Raw genomic sequence first — 18,176 nt, 5'->3', positions numbered from 1 at the left:
TGTTGAAACTTAGAGAATCAAAATTAGAATCAAGAAGGAATTTTAGGCTCCACATGCAGGGATTCAGGAATGCTATGCTGTACTTGCCGAAAGATTTCTGGTCTTTAGAAAGAAAGTACCATTGTGCTTATGAGCACCAGGTAAATTTTGTATCAGTGAAAGAAAAAGAGTATTCAGGAAATGAACCCAGATACCCTTTGCCCTCTGTCTGTATTGCACCAAGCCTTGGCACCACATATCCTTCTCATGACGTAAAGAAGTTGTCCTCCTCGATAATTACAGGGCCAACAATAGGGAACCTGTCTGCAGGTTCCAATAGGGATCCACATGTGGATCAGGGCAGTGACTTAAAACAAAGAGTGATTATAGGATTATGACTTTAAGGGTAGTTCATACTCTGAATTTCACCCATCAAAACATATCTTTCTAAATTTCAGGGAAACAGCAACATTCATCAAGGTAAAGCCAATGTCAAGAGACTGGGCCACCAGAAGGTGTCAGAATTTAGAGTCCCAGGGGCCTTGAACAAAGCCAGCCTTCAAATTTGTTTGGGTAGTCTTCTGATAGGTGAAGAATATCATACATTTTCAACTGTGTACCAGACACATGCTAAGCACTGCAGACATAGCAATGAAAAATAGAAAGAATGGGGGCATGGTATGACCTTTGCCTTTGGAATCAAAACCCAGTTCTGCCATTTATTTTTTATCATCTCCTAGAAAGGCCCTTTCTAAGTCTCATAATCCTTATCTAATAAACAGAGGTATTTACACACACCTTTCAGGCTTGTAGCAATTAAGTGAGTTGATAAATGTAAAGTGCTTGGCACACAGTTACAATTCAGCAAGTGGTAGCTACTATCAGTAATGTATGGCTCAAACTTACATTTGTGATAACAAATTACTAACAACATGACATTGCCAATATTTGACCCACAAAGATGGCACTTTGGGATGGTTCAACTTTTTTGAAAAGGCTTGACCCAGGAGCTTACTCTAGATAGGTAGGAGTTATCCAGGTGAAGCAGCATGCTGAGCAGAAGGAACAGCATTTGCAAGGACATGTACACCTGACCTGATACTGGGAACTTCTGAGGAATTGGTGTGGTTAGAACATCTCAACGGAATAGCAGCAGATGAGACTGGACCCCTAATTAGGGCTAGAACAGAAGGGTGTTGTACGCCATGCAAAAGGTATTAAACTTGACCAAAAGGCCACAGGGAGTCTTGTTATTATTACTGATAGAAAAACAAGAATCACTAACTAATTAAAATATGAGAATTAACACATTTTAGAATATTTCCTGCAGTATCTTAATGGTAGTACAAAATTCTGGTGCATAACATTCAAAAGTCTGTCCTAGAAGGGTATTTACAGAGTAGACCCACAATGAATCAGCTACCATCTTTATTATCTATTTATGTGCACCCTCTCCTTTTCCAAATAAGGATTTGAAATGATCCATGAAATCTACATGATAAATAAGAATGGTTTTACAACTTATTTTGAGGTGGAACTTTCAGTTCCTTGGCCTCCTTAACTGTAATGATTTTTCTTTCTTTCTCTGTCAGTTACAAAGTACCCCCAGAGCTGATCACCACCACCTTGAAATTTCAATTCCTAACGTCCCATTCTTGGACCGCATCACCTGATCTCTCTAGTCCCTACCTCGACAGTACCCATTCTCCTATATCCACTTGACTTTACAACTTCCTATTCATTAAGCTTACCAATCACTCACTGTCCACCAGACTTCTCTCTCCCTCCTTTTGCTTCTGCCCTTGTCTAGCTTACTTCCATGGTGCAATCACTCCCTCACAGACACCCTCAATCCCCAGGCCTCATTTCTGTTTTCTTAGCCACAGAGCCAAGTCCATCTTTTCTTAAAAAATTTTTTATTGTTATGTTAATCACCATACATTACATCATTAGTTTTTGATGTAGGGTTCCATGATTCGCTGTTTGTGTATAACACCCAGTGCTCCATGCAGAACGTGCCTTCTTTAATACCCATCACCAGGCTAACCCATCCTCCCACCCCACTCCCCTCTAGAACCCTCAGTTTGTTTTTCACAGTCCATTGTCTCTCATGGTTCATCTCCCCGCCGATTTCTCCCCCTTCATTCTTCCCCTCCTGCTATCTTCTTCTTCTTCTTCTTCTTTTTTTTTTTTTTTTACATATATTGTATTATTTGTTTCAGAGGTACAGATCTATGATTCAACAGTCTTGCACAATTCATAGCACTCATCATAGCACATACCCTCCCCAATGTCTATCACCCAGCCACCCCATCCCTCCCACCCCCCACCACTCCAGCAACCCTCAGTTTGTTTCCTGAGATTAAGAATTCCTCATATCAGTGAGGTCATATGATACATGTCTTTCTCTGATTGACTTATTTCGCTCAACATAACACCCTCCAGTTCCATCCACGTCATTGCAAATGACAAGATCTCATTCCTTTTGATGAACCAAGTCCATCTTATCCATATTTTATCACTGAATTTGATGAAGAAAATCACAGAACTGGATTGACGGGCTTTAGTTGACATTCGAGATCACAAACGTCACACGAAGAGTCAACAATGACTTCCAGACTTATTAATTCTTTCTTAAAAGTTTCCCGACCCTGTGAAAGGACTATTTCATGGCTTCTTCTCAAACTCCTTGAGTCCCAGCAATTACCGTGCTTCACTGAGTAAAGAAAACCCATCCGATGAGAACCATTCTCCTTCTTCCCTCCCCAGAAAGCATACTTTCTCCCAACAGAGATCCGTCCACCCTCTGCCATTTCTGCTTGGGATACAATCCTCTTTCACTCACACAAGGATTGCAGTCTTCCATTCATCACCACCCAACACACACCAGCTTTTCCTTTCTCTACTAGATCATTCCTGGAAGCATACACATGTTCTAGCTCTTCCCACCTCCTTCACGTACTACCTTATGTCTGTGATCCCCTTTAGAGTATATCCTGAAAAGTTTGTCCATATTCACTGCCTCTACTACCTCTCTTCCATACTGTCTTTGACCAATTCCATCTGCCTTCTGTTCCTGTCTCCCTCTGTAATTTCTTTGGCCAGGTTTACCATGGCTTTCATACAGCCAAATGAGGCATACATGTTCTTTTTCTCATCCAATTTGATCTCTGAATGGTAGACTATTCCCTCCTTCTTGAAACACTCTCCAACCTTGGTTGCATACCATTCCTTCAGTCTCTTTTCCTTCTATACTCAACTTCTACATGCTTTCCAGGACTTGGTTCTGAGAATTCTCATGGCCACGATGTTCCTAGATCTCCTTTAACCCCCTGGTTTCAATACCATCTATGTCTTGATGACTCCCAAATTTATAATAGCAGCCCAGTCCTCTCTGAGTTCCAAACTTTACTTTCTCCTTGACATCTCCACTCAGATGGCTCTAAATTAACATGCCCATAACTGCATGCTTTACTCACTACCCTCTCTCCAAGCCTTTCCAGCATTAAGACTTTGTTCAATAAATGTCACCTGTATCTACTGATTTATGGAAACTGAGTCATCCTTGACTTTCCCCTCTCACTTCCATTAACGAGTCTCCTTCATACTTCATATATATCCATTTGACTTTGAGGCACCTCCTGGGAATCCCCATTGGACCAGGAGCACTATTTGAGTGCCCCTCAAAGAACTCATTTTCAAAACAAGACAAGAAATGTAGGCAAGGAGAAGACAAATAAGATAGAAAAGTAAAACGAACTCAAAATTAAAGAGCGCTCCAGAAAGCCTTGTCATAAGATCCTAAATAGGTAAAAGAGGATACCAATTTGGCTCTGGGCTCCCTAGCAACAAAAGCAAAAAGAGAAAAAATATCATTGACCAGGAACCCATACAGTTCACAGATTAAAAACACATTGGTTGTTAGGAGAGACAATTGCCAGAAGAGAAATTCTCTGTGGGAGCTCCAAGAAGCTCTGACCAATGCTACAGACAAGGTTCCCAATGAAGCCCACAGTAATGCTGTCCACTCTGGCTACAACATTCGCAGACTAAACGTGTTCAAACTACCCATAACAATCAGAGAACAAATCTGAGCAGTATGTGGCAATTGGCTGAAAGGAATGGAAACACAATCTGTTTCTCTCCACTCCCAGGAACACGTAGAAGGACCTGACCCTCAGGGTGAGTAACACACACAATCTTTATTCTTTTTTCCCTACCAGCAGTGTTAAATTTCACATGGATACCTACTGACCACAACTTGGATCGTGGCTCCATGACCTGGCTGAGGCAATAATATCCTCAGTCCCCTTCTCAGGGAAATCTTCCCTCCAGACTTGGGCATGGCAGGGGAGGTCATCAAAGGAAGCTGGCTTTTTTCTCCTTTTGCAAATCTGTTCGTTTTGCGTTAGCAAATGGTAATGGGATTCTCTAGTAAGGAAACAAACCAGAACAGAACTTCCTCCAGGGAGCTCAGAATTTCAGTTCTCACAGGACTCTTGTTAAAATTCACCACAGTCACACTTTAGAGCTCAAGGACTGGTTAATTCCTCCAGCCAAGCTCACTCTTTCCTCAAGCCACTGGGAGAAACAGGATGAAAGGCACAGCAACTCCTTTTGTGAGACTATGGACAAGCTGGGGACCAGGGTGGGACATGCTGTTTGAGAGGCAAGAAGGATCACTTTTGCTGGAATCACTATAGCTAGAAACTTTCTCTGCCTCAAGGATCCCTGCTCTGAGAGGCTTGTGCCATGATGGGCTTCCCGAAGCACTTCCCTCATTTCATCATGGATAGAGTATATTTAAAAGCTGTGTGTCTCAACATTATTTTTAGCCTATTTTCCCCACTTAACGCATGCCACTGCAATATTATTCAATATCACGACCTATCTTTCAAAGATTCAAGTCACTTTCAAGATTAGGGGCACCTGGGTGACTCAGTTAAGCGTTTGCCTTCGGCTCAGGTCATGGTCTCAGGGTCCTGGGATCAAACCCCACGTCGGGCTCCCTGCTCAACAGCAAGTCTGCTTCTCCCTCCCTCTCTGTCCCTCTGCCCACTTGTGCTTTATCTCTCAAATAAATAAAATCTTTAAAAATATGACATAGATTAAAATATTTTTCCTTTGTTTCAAGTTTAAAAGTCTTTTCAGCTCAGGTCATGATTCCAGGGTCCTGGGATCTAGTCCCACATTGGGCTACTTGCTCAGCGGGGAGCCTGCTTCTCCCTCTGCCTGCTGCTCCCCTTGCTCGTGCTCTCGCTCTGACAAATAAATAAAATCTTTAAAAGAAAAAAAAAAAAAAGGAAGCTGTGCTTGGTTCCAAAGCCAGCCTCCCCAGCAGGCATCTGCTGGAGATCTTGGTGGTGGTGCTGCCCAGCCTCACCAAGCTTCAGTTTTCCCATCTGTAAATTGAGAACATGGATACCAACCTCCCAGGGCTCTCAAAATTGAGAAAGCCGAAGTGCCTGGGACAAGGCAAATGCTGAATAAATTGTAGTAGTTATTAGAAAACAGCATACTATTTAATTTGGGGCCATGGTGCGAGACATTTCACAAATATGATCTCATTTAAATCTGCCAACTCCGCATGGTTTTAGACTAGATCAACACTGCCCAATAGATTTTCCATGATGCAAATGTTGGCGATGACAGCCCAACATGGTAGCCAGGAGAACCACATGGGGCCATGAAACACTTGAAATGTAGCTAGTGCAGCAAAGGTAAATTTTTAATTTTAATTCATTTTTATTTAAATAGCCACAGGTGGTTAGTGGTTACCATATTGGACAACACAGTTGTAGAGGTAAGAAGAAAATTTTTCAGAAAAGAGTAAATCATTTAAAGCCACAGTTGATAAGTAACAGACCAGGGATGCAAACTGGTTTCTTGGATTCCAGAGCCCATGCCTGTTCTACTTTGTCAACATTGACCAAACAGGTCCCCCTCTGCCTATCAGCAGAGGGGGACCAATGGCTTACTGGATGGTCAGTAAATCAATACTGCTTTTGTAGGCTCCACCTCTGGGGACGCATGGGGCTCACTGTCCTTGTTTCCTGGTTTGTTAAGAACTGACGGGAAGAAAAAAAATGACTTTATTAAGGTTGGAGAGAGACAAGGGACATCTAAGTTAGGGAAAAGCCACTAGGGGGTCTTATCAAACATTGATAACGTTATAAACCATTACCACGAAAACAGATGAGCTTGGGAGTGGCCTTAGGCTGGGGACTCAGGTGGAGTCTGGGGTAGTTCACCAAGAGCTCCTGCTTTTGATCAGATCCTGGAATCTCAGAGCCCAAGGGAGGGGCCTATTTATTTGGTTCATGGCCTATTTATTTCAGTTCTTTATTCCAGAGCAATTGGCTAAGCTCTGGCGCTAGCTATAGCAGATCCTCTCTGATTCTGCACAAACACTTCCTCTCTCAGATAGAATCACAATTTTTTTTTTTTTTTTTTTTTTACCTTTTCAAGTTAGAACTAAAGCCCTTGGTGATGACATTCTGTCATCAGAATGATTTATAGACTGCTGTAGCAGATGGGTTCTCAAGTTGTTTTTACCCTCATGGGTCTGGTTTCCCCTTGGAAGGATCCAGAATGTTCACTGCACTTGTTAATCTTCCTTCTAATTTATAGACCCCTTGAGATGATGGGGCTCTGGGCTTCTCAGCTCACATTCCACAGGGGAGCAGGAGAACACTGGTCATGGCTGCCCCACCACCGACCCTTGTGATGTGCTATCACCTTGTGAAGAGATCTGTCAGATAATATAAGACCACTTGCAGCTTTTGTGTTCCCTGCCATGGCCTTGGATCCTTTGGACAGAATGTCCGTCCTGGGTTACGTTGTTCAAATTTAATATAGACATCTGCTCCTCTCTCTGATGCTCAGCCAGAAACCAAGAGGGGTATACAGTTTTGGTGTGAAAAGCAACCCAAGAGTTGTCTGTGGCACCTACTGCCCGAAGTTCTGCTTCTGTGCCCCGGCACCACCCGCCCCTAGCGGAGATGCGCAGTGCTCGCTGAGCACCCACCGGGTGATGCTCCCTGCACTTTGTACACATAACCTACTCACTTCCTCACACTCCTACAAGGGAGCTACTATGCTTATTCCTGTTTTAGAGAGAAGGCCATCGAGGCGAAGGAAGCATCTTGCCCAGGATGGTATAGCTGCTGGGGCAGAGCCGGGATCCTGGCTCCACAGAAGCACACACCTGAATCACACCTGCATCGAGGCCGGTAAGGGAGAGCGACACTGTTGGGGGGTGAGGGGGGCAGATGACTACTCAGCAGTCACATCTGGAGGCCCCACTGTTCTCCCTGTCGCTGAATACCAGCAGCCATCACTAGGGTTGGAAGGGTGCTGGAAGCTTCTTAGGTTTAATTACCATGTTTCTTGAGGCCTCCCTGTGATGCCCACCCCCACCGGCCGTAATTTATTACCAGGTTGTGATGGAGGGGTGTTTCCCACCGCCTCGCATCGAGTCTGAGTGTGTTCTCGGATCCTAGTACCAAGGAAAATGGTCTGTCCTGATCTGTTGCTTCCCTTGCAATCTAGTGGACATGGTGAGTCCTATGACTGTGTTTCCTGCCTGGCTTTGGCCACCAGAATCACAAGTAGCCGCTCTGCAGTCACTTATTCCAACTTTATGGAACGTTTTTTGCTGCCCATAGAGTGGCTGCCTGCTAATTTTGCCTCTAATTTGATGTCCTTCACATGGTTCCCCCCTACCTTCAGCCTAAATCCCTGTTCCATTCAATTTATCTAGTTGTACATATTTCTGCATGACAGCTTACTTTGGAATATGGAAGAAAATGTGTATAAATAAGCATAAAAACCACTTCAAGAACACCAGAGGGGTGCCTGGGTGTTAAGGGTCTGCCTTTGGCTCAGGTCATGATCTCAGGGTCCTGGCATCAAGTCCCACATCGGGCTCCCTGCTCAGCAGCAAGTCTGCTTCCCCCTCTTCCTCTGCCTCCCACCCCCTGCTCATGCTCTGTCAAGTATATAAATAAAATCTTAAAAAAAAAAAAAAAGAACACCAGAAACTACTGGGCATTTTACATTGGTTTTAGGGTCAGATAGACCAGATCCGACTATGGCTGGACACCTATAAGCTTATTTGAGCTCCATTTCTTCATCCCCAAAAGCAGGGATAACCAAAAATAATTGCCCATTTCACAGGTTACCTTTGGGCACTCAAGTGCTTGATGCATAATCTGCACCCAGTAAATTACCACTGATTATTAATAACACAGTAATAGTAATTATTATAATGTTGCCAGTATCAATTACAATTCATCATCCAAGAACAAAGGAGGTAACAACCACCACCCCTCCCATATGGATGAGTAAACTGATCCTAACTGACATTAGCAAGTTGCCCAAGAGGACACAGATGATAAGCAGCAAGTTACGTCCATATTGTGACAAGAAGAGCATTTCTGTTATGTGGATCCTTATGAGCAATGGTACCATGGTGTGCTCATTTCCACTGATCCAGAATGCACATCTGGGAGTTTAAGCATGGCGGAAACCCAGAGTTCGTACATTACTATTGCCCTAGACTCAGTAAAATTTCGGTTTTTGCCCAAGGAGGTCAGGTTGTGTTTGTTCTCTGCCCGAGCCAGCCTCAGGCTACATCAGGCACAGAGGCTCCATCTTCAGAGCACAGTTTTAGCTTCTACCCTTTCACAAAAATGAAAATTTCTCTCCCTCCATAACCAACCGTGAGCACCTAACTTGCTCATTTCAATGATAAAGTGAACCCTTATCCTCGTATCAAGTGGAATGGTTTAATCCAATCATTTCATCTTTTTCTTTCTCCAGAAATAAAGAATATCACCAACTTCCCAAGTGACCTGGGTGTGGGAGAGTTGATGAAGGATACTGAAAAAGCAGCAAGGGGAAAACACACCTTTCCAGATCTTTCATGTTCTATATTTTTAAAAACCTTGAAATTTGGCCCATGATACTTATTAACAAGATCTCTGACATCTTCTTGGCTGTGAGGATTTGTGTCAGCTCAAGGAGGGTCTGGATTTGGGAGGGAGGGAGGGAGGATGTGCATGGATGAGCCACCTAAGAGTCAAACTCTGTTTCTGACTGCTTAAAGTATGGTCATGAGTAGTCATGAATTCCCACTTTCCCTTTTACTTCCAGATAAAGATGTTAAATCCCTGGGACTCATTTTTTAAGGTCTGCTGGTTTGAGATGCTAAACTCTTTGTGTCTGTCTCTGTCCCTCTCCCTCCCTGAAGCATCTCTGATGGGATTTCTGAGCCAAATCTGGATGTTCAGGCTCAGAGATAGCTCGTGTTGTGTTGTGGCAGGACAATGGGACAGGCTCCCTGATTCTTGCCGTGGGACACCTGAAACAATTATTCCTAGGATATTCAGTGAACAACTTCTCAGCTTGCAGAAGGAAGAACAAAGTCAACAAAATATGCTTTCAGGAGGAGTGGGTGGTAACTGAAAGTAACTTCCTTGGACAGGAAAACTGTCATGTTAGTCAAAACTTAGCAACTTAGTAGCCTTAGCAACTAAAATAAGGAGAAATTAAAGAAGACCAATTTATACAGAGCCAGGGAGGAAAATAATTGTTTTTGTAATAGATATTTACAACAAATATTAAAATAAAAAATGTGCCCTTCCTCCCATCTCCTCCCCCCCACCCCCAGAGATTCTCTCTCTTGAGCAAACTGTAGTCAGGCTCCTCTGAATCTTCTTCCCAACTAGACATCCACTTTGGGACTTCCATGTCTGTCTTTGCAGTGATCGATTTTATCAGGAATCCTGCTAAGTTGCTTTAGCCAGAATCTCCCACCCTCAATATCTGAGCACCTTTGATATCTGATCAGGTGCCTCAACCTCCACCATCTCCAGGTAACCTCCACCTGCTCTTTGGCTATAAACCGCCCTTTCCTCCTTGTATTCAGAGTTGAGCTCAACCTCTCCCCAAGTACTGTATACCCCCCACTGTAGTAGTCTCTTGAACAGTCTGCCCACTCATTCTTTAATAAGTGTCAAGAATAACTTTTTCTTTAACGCCCCCCCCCAATAATTCTAAAAACAACAGGAGATGTGCTTTGCAGATGGGCTTGAAGCATGACCACAAGCTGGAAAATCCTTTTCAGTAAAGCACTTCTAATTAAACCACAATTTGTTCCAGAAAAATAAACTGCACTGAGCAAATGATCAGAAATACGACACAGGGGGCGCCTGGGCGGCTCAGTCGGTTAAGTGTCTGACTCCTGGTTTCCACTTAGGTTATGATCTCAGGGTCGTAAGATCAAGCCCTGTTTTGGGCTCTGCACTGAGCATGGAGCCTTCTTAAGATTCTCTCTCTCCTCCCTCTGTACCTACCCTCCACCCTGCTCACACTCACTTGCGCTCTCTTAAAAAAAAAAAAAAAAGGAAAGAAAGAAATACAGTGACAGAGAAGACATATATCTGAAGAAGCAGGTCAGGGAAAGAATGTTTTCAGCTATTGCTACCTGGAGATGTCAGTCCACATTGAACAGAGTCATTGAAAGGAATCTCAAGAGACATCCACGAAATTGCCCTCTAAATGTATGCATTTTCTACTTAAATAATTCAGCTTTTAAAAATGCCTGTCTTTACATTAGCTGCATGAGAGGTCGCTCCCTTCCACTTTGTCTTCTGAAATAGCTTCCATTTGGGCCTCAAAGATACAGTCCCACTGGAGCTTAGGGCCAATCCTGGCTCTTTCACTTTTTATTGTCTAAAAGAAGTGCAGAAATTACTGGATCATGCACACAAGGGCTACTGCTATCACCTTGAGAATTCTGCAGTGAGGGCAGAGCTGTAGAAAACTGCAGATCTGAAGGCTTAGCATGTGACTGTTCTGCACCAAAGGGGGGGCTGCTGCCTCGGGGGAAGGGGAGTGGAAGCAGGGGCAGGCAGGGAGAGCCCTCAAACCACGAGGCAGGACTAAGACCTGTGAGAGGAGAGGAGAGAGGAAGGGTCTCCGACTGCACTATGGCTCTGACAACGTCTCCACCAGGCGGATGGAATTCCCGAAGCAAGGACTGCCCACCAGCCTCATCCCGGGCAGACAGTGGCCAGCTCCAGAATCTCTGCCATGTCACTCACTGGCTAGGAACCTCATTATGAACGTTGTAAGGGTGCCAAAGCTGCGGCAGCTGGAGGCTATCTACTGACCACACGGTTCTTGCCAGGGTCCACTGGAAGGAGAGATCAGTGGCGTACCTCCATGACTGCCAATGCTAACCCTTCTCCAGATCCCCCCTGAAAAGGACCTCCAGTTCCAGTTCCTTGGTACACTTAAAATTCCTTAAAAATTAGGAACCATTTAAATAACAAAAAAATCTGAGTCCCAGATATGTAACTAAGGAATTGTTGGATCACTGTGGGTGCTTATTAGTATCTGTTGGGTGACGAATGATTTCCCTGCTGGGAATATAGCAGTAAATAAAAACAAAGGATCTGCTCTCATGGCTTATATTCTAGGGGGAATTTGGATAATGAACAAAAAATAGTATATCAGGAATTGATAAATGTGAAGTTAAAAAAATCTAAAAGGGTAAAGGTGATGTGTGTGTGATTTTTTTTGGGAGGGGGTGGGTGTGCTGATGAAATAGGGGGAAGAGCAGTCCAGAGAGAGAACTACAAGTGCAAAGGCCCTGAGGCTGAAGTGTGCCTGGTGTTTTCAGGGAACATCAATGGGACAGTAGAGTGATGGGTCATGTAGAGGGATTGTAGACCGTAGGAAGGAATTTGGAAATTATTTGAAATGAGTTGGAAAGCCCCTGAAGGTTTAAACCAGAAGAGAGGTATATCTAACTCACATTCTAAAAATACCCACCTTAATTATTTCTCGTAATGTCTCCGTGAGGTAGGTACTATCATCCGCATTTTTTCAGGCAAGGAAGCTATGGCTTAGTGCTCAGTGGGTTTAAGACTGGCTTACGGTCCCATTTCTTGAGGTACAAGCCAAAGTTAAAGCTATTTCTGTTTAACTCCCAACCCATGTCCTTAACCAACTATGTGTATTTCAAACTCTTCAAGAAAGAGCTCTCTGGCCGAGGTTTTTACCCTAAATACCACCTAGTACAAACCCTTTCTTCGTTTGCAAACAATACCCTGGCAGCTTGACTTTGGTGAGGATCCAAACACTAGGCTCCTTTTTGCATTTCACCAGTTAGGATCATCTGCCTTTTTAGGTGCCTGGGAGAAGAGAAGCCACAGCAGGAGAGCAGTAGGGGTGCCAGCAAAACTGTCCACAGGGGAACTCCTGAGCAGAAAGATCATGGCGGCCTCGAGACCTGGGAAACCATACTGGCTCAGCCAACACACCCATCACGTGTTTCTGACAAGGTACCATTTCAGAGCCAACTGCTTACTATTTATGGCTTCAAGAGTAAGGAGTTTAAAAACATGTGTTTATGGATCTATCAATATTAAGTATTAAAAGACGGGCTTCCCCACTGAGGATATTTTATGTCTACTTTCATTGATTGAAAGAAAATATTATGTTCCTTCCATACAGTACATTTTACCTAGTTTCCTCCCACCCACACAAAAAATTGGAGACTAAAAAAGTCCTGGTTAATACTTTTCTATCCTTAAAGACTGATCTTCATTGATTATTAGGTAGAGGTATTAGTGTTCTGAGGGGCAGTTATTTGCTGTGAAGGGCAAATATATGAAAAATAAATTCTTGGGGCACCTGGGTGGCTCAGTGGGTTAAGTGTCTGCCTTCGGCTCAGGTCATGATCCCAGGGTCCTGGGATCGAGCCCCGTGTCATGCTCCCTGCTCAGTGGGGAATCTGCTTCTCCCTCTCCCCTTACTCCTTCTCTCTTTCTCGCTCACTCTCTCTCAAGTAAAAAAAATTGCAATAAATAAATAAATACAATTCTTTTCATCCTCATTTCCTTAAAAGAATCAAAGTAAGAACTCCTGGATATAGTAATATAGTATTTATGGTCTGAAATAAAGCAAATAGGTTACTAATAAAGTTAAGTAGCTTCCATTACTATGTGTATGTGTGTATACATAAATATTTTTTAAACATCATACACATCTTCAAAGAACTGTAGGGGAAGAAAACATTTTGGGGCAACATTTTGGGGCACCTTTGGCTCAGGTCATGATCCCAGGGTGCTGGGATCAAGCCCCACATCAGGTTCCTCACTCAATGGGGAGTCTGCTTCTCCCTCTGCCCCTCCACCTGCTCATGCTCTCTCTCTCTAATAAATAAATAAAATCTTAAAAAGAAAAGAGTTTTCCTTAATCCTCTCAAGGTCCCTGACTAGGTCTGAAAATTAAACTGACAAAGATCAGCAACAGAAAAGCATGCAAATTTATTTACTGTAAGTTATATGTATAATAAAAAGAACCACAGGCCCCAAATGAAGTCACTTATGGTAAGACCCCTGTCAGCAAACCAAGACTTAATACCTAACCTAACTGCAGTTTCAACCCCAAAAGTAAGGTGGCCTGTAACCAGCCAACCTGGAGTTTCAGGGTCAGTACTAGGAGGTAGCCCACTGATAGGCCCCTTCCGTTCCCCTTAGGAAGGCAACTTTGCCTAAAACAGTGCGTTCTTTGCTAATAATTCCCCTTTTTTCCACTTCCTCTCTGCTTTTAAAAACCTTTCCCTTCCTGCAGCTCAACAGAGCTCCTTTCTATTTGCTGGATGGATTGCTGGGATGCTACCCAATTCGTGAATTGTTTAATAAAGCCAATTTGATCATCACATTTACTTGGATGAATTTTGTTTTTTAACATGTGACATGGGAGGCTGCATAAGAAAATGAACACCAGAAAAAATGGCTAAACCTGAGTATTTTTGTGTTAGGTTTGATGAAGCGTGGACAGTCATTTAGAAATAGGATAGGTCAAGGAGTATGAGGTTAAGTGTAGTAAATTAGGGGGGCGTGTCTTAGGAAGGCCTGTTTGTTCAAATTCTTCTTGGAGTACCTTTGTCATTGGAGATACGGATGCTTCTTTCTTGTAGGTATAGGGAGGGCACCTCTCACATGTGGGTGTTTTATAACCTGCTTTTGGGAGTGGGGAGGAGGAGGGATAATTCAGAATGACCTTCAAAGTCCTTCCACTTAAAATATTCAACATACCAAGGTGCCATATTTTGAACCTCATCATTTGCAAATGGCAGCCATTTCAAGGTCCCAAGTCCCATAATACAGGTAGCTGTGATTCATGTGTGTTCTCTTTGTCAATACATCAGTTCTGGAGACAGGCTCCATCGATCACTACATGTTGAATAGTAGGCAATTCCTTAATTGATTTAGGCTTCTCTTTCCTCTGTATAATGTGGAAAATAATCTCATTTAATCCTTAACGCCATCTGAGGGTTTAAAAGAAGATGACTGATGTCAAGGGCTTAGCGTGCTGAAGAGTGAAATAAAATCTAATACATTCAACTCCTCTGGAAAAAGGAAAGTTTCTTTTACTGAACAGTCCCCTCCCCTTTATCTGCCTTGCTTGTTTGGGGGAGATCAGCTGTAAAGAACCTGAAATGCATTTAATTTTTTTTTCCCTTCTAAGGAAATCCAAAACTCCCTGACTTGCTCTGTGCCTTGTGGTTCTCCAACTTAAGCTGCATCATCAGAATCACCCCGGAGGCTCTTAAAACAGGGATTGCTGGAGCTGGCCCCCAGAGTTTCTCATTCGGCAGGTCTGGGGTGGGCCTGAGAGTTTGCATTTCTAACAAGTGCTCCAGGTGCTGCTAATGCAGCTGGTCAAGAAACGTAACTGTATTACTCAAGAAGGGACTTGAAGATGATTCACTTTATCACATGCTGTATATTTCACTTGACTGTTCATTTGTTCACCCTTGAATGAACTCTATTAATTCAATGGCTAGACCACACGCATTAACAGAGTGCACTCCCAAAGAGAATCCACCAAGGGACTGCATCCTTTGGGCCTCTTCACCATCAGCCTGGAGATCCGTAAGGCTGCACTCATCCAGCCGAATGAAATGCATGCCTTGGCCACTGTTCACCTGCTCACCTACAGTCACAGACACAGCTAGAAGGAACTAATACTGAGCATTTTCCTATTTACACTTCAGCTTGAATAGAAGCAACAAAGAACTAGCACCTAAGTGGCTTCTCAGCCCGTTTTTTAATTTTATTGGCTCATTATTTATACACTTTCCTCGTATATCGTTTTGTTCTGTTTCCACAACCTCTTGTAAATCTATGCCACCCCAGATTTCCTTCTCTAGTTTCCTAGTGGATGCATCTCACGTCTTCCAGGAATAAGCAGACCTTCCCGCACCCTTGAATAGCATGCATCTCAAGTCATAGACTTTTCCATGAGACTGACTCAGATGCTATTTCATGGGTGAGATGCTTCTATTCCGCAGGGGAATAGTTATTTTCTACCCTTGTGAGGAAATGAAGAAAAGCAAACCCAAGGAAACTTCATGGAGAGGAAAAACATAAAAATGAAAAGTGTAATAAGCAAAAACAAATCAAACTGGAGCATCTTATAGAGAAGAAATACCAAAGTGGTTGACAAAGAAAAAGGAAAAGAAGTGGAGAATGACTAACCTAAAAATAAAATAAGACATTTGTAAGGGCAAATGATGAGCTCCAAGTAACTACTTGAACCTGAAAGTATCCTTACCACCCAAACTAATGTGTTATTCATCTCTGCTTAACATTATTTGTCTTCCGAGCAAGGTGTCAGCAAACTACGGCTTGTGGGTCAAATCCAGCATGCCCCCCATTTTTAAAAATAAAATTTCATTGTAACATAGCCCATTCATTCAATTATGGATTGTCTATGTTCTGTGACTGCTTCTATGCCACAGAGTTGAGTATTTGTAACAGAGACCGTATGGCTTATATAGCCTGATAAAGTATCTAGTCCCTTACAGGAAAAGTATGTTGACTGCTGTCCTTAGCCTTTCACCATGGGAGGACCGACTACATAAAGAGCACCTAAGAGAACTGTGGTTGATCACAAAGACAGCCCAATCCTTCATGCCTTCCTGCATCCACACCCCTTACAATGTGACTTATAGCTTCTCCCATCAAGAGGTGGAGTGTATGTCCCCACTCCTTGAGTCTGGATTGGTCTTGTGACTTGCTTTGGTCTAAAGAATGCAGCAGAAACACGGCTGACCTCAAGAGACAGCAAGCCTCGCCTGCTGGCAGGATGACAGATCAGGTGGACCGGAGAAGGCCTCGCTAAGGCCACCTGAAATCAGCCAGCCCCAAGTCAGCCCAGCAGACACCTGAGTGAGCCCAGCTGAGCCCCACCCAGATGGCTGACCCACAGAATCATAGACTATACAAACGGTTGCTATCTTAAACTTTGGGATTGGAATACATCACTCCCAAATATGCCACTTGGGCATATGGATTATGGTGAACTGAAAATAACAGAATCAACAGATGCAGAAAGAGGCCTCCTCGAAGCTCCCCTTATCTGATTAAAAGCAGAAACTTTTGAGAAATGAAGGCGGCCATAAATTCCCTCTCCAGGGAGTTTTATGGGCATGAAGACAGAAAGCCGGCACAAAGATGATCCGCACAAACAAACCTTATTAAAATAACCTCTATCTTCCATTAGTTTCCCTATATATATATCTACCTTCCCACAATTTATTGCCCCTAGAAGCCCAAATCCCCTTTATCTGGTCGCTTCTTCACAATTTATCATCTTTTGTTAAGATGGTATATAAGCTTCTGAGTCTACCCATTTCTTTGGGTTTTCACTTTCCTGTGAAGCCCCTGTGCCTGTAAAAATAGTAACATCAATAAAATTTGTATGCCTTTTTTCCTGTCCATCTGGCTTTTGTCAGCTTAATTTGCTAGCCCCAGCCACTGAACCTAAGAGGGCAGAGGAAAGCTTGGCCCTGCTATGTCTTTAAGCTTTAGCGTGCTGTGGTGTGTGTAACAACACAGCAAAAGTTGATACAATTATTGACCAATCACTGATCCTTTTATACCCTTGTCTCTTCACTTTCCTAACTCATGCCTTTCTTCCCTTTTGGGCTTCAAAGCTCCTTCCAGATTTGATGTCATATCTCCTAGTGGGACTTCAAATCAGGCTCACACTTGTTCTCCTTGCTGTAACTTTACCTGGTGGTCAGTCAAGCCTGACCTCTGGTTATTTCTTCTTGGGCCAACTGTCTCTTATAATTCTAATACTTTTAGACTTCTTCATTTCCAAATCCTTGGATAGGTCTGTACTTAGCACTCTGGAAAAAAAAAAACCTCTCATTTAACACACATGTTTTCATTGCTCTCATCAAGGCACACTTCCTTTTTACCAAGGGCAGCGGTTCCTTCCTGCAGCTTACACACTCAGAGGCAGATAGTGACAGAGGGTGGGTCCGCAAACCCTGTGATTTGAAATTGCTCTTCTAACCTTACCCACAAGTAAAGGAGCAAATGTGCACCAGGGATCTATGCAGTGAAAACCTGGGATTATCCTGGGCTTCTGTTAATCCCTCACTCTTAGTTAAGGTAGAAAATCAAAGAGGGGAGAGGTTCAAGCCATTTATTGGCAGAAACACTAGAAGTCTGATTATTTATGCCAAGAGTTTGCACTGCTATCTTTTGAGTTACTGGCTGAACATTGTACTCTAGACAAGCACTGGGACACAACAAAACAGACATGGTCTCAACCATGGTAGAGCCTTTGCTCTGAAGACACATCCCATCCACACACACGGGTGACTCATAGACTCCTACTAGGAACCTCTGGCACCAATATCCTAACACACTTGAGGCAAGACAGATGCTCAGACAGGTGAAAGGACTTGCTCAAGGTCGTAACTTGCAAATATCTGGGTCAAGGCTCAAACCAGAGTCTTTTGCCTTCACATCCACTTACTTTCTGGGATTTTCCAAACCATACAGACTTTTCCTCAAATGCTTCAGGCTTGGAAGCCAATGAGCTCTAAGCTTTGGGAATTTGAAAGCACAGGTAATATTATCAGAACTGTTGTTTTAAAATCTGGTCTAGGGGCACCTGGCTGGCTCAGTTGGTAGAGCATGCGACTCTGGTTCTCAGGGTCGTGAGTTCAAGCCCCATCTTGGGCGTGGAACCAACTTAAAAAGAATAAATTAAAAAAAAAAATTTAAATCTGATCTAGAGGAAGGAACAGGCCTGGGTATTTTTGCAAAAACCTGGCTGATGCTAGGTGGTGCAGTTTTGGGTTGTTTCCATGTTCA

General features: G+C 43.2%; 1 protein-coding gene across 7 annotated transcripts in view; it reads right to left on the bottom strand.

Annotated features, from left to right (window-relative positions):
• PLCB4 (phospholipase C beta 4) overlaps nucleotides 1-18,176 on the bottom strand; it is a 407,515-nt gene that overhangs the window by 134,873 nt on the left and 254,466 nt on the right. The window lies entirely within an intron of this gene.

Source organism: Phoca vitulina, unplaced genomic scaffold, assembly GCF_004348235.1.
Source record: "Phoca vitulina isolate PV1807 unplaced genomic scaffold, GSC_HSeal_1.0 scaffold22, whole genome shotgun sequence".
Taxonomy (NCBI): Eukaryota; Metazoa; Chordata; class Mammalia; order Carnivora; family Phocidae; genus Phoca; species Phoca vitulina.
This window is presented reverse-complemented; position numbering and strand designations above follow the sequence as displayed.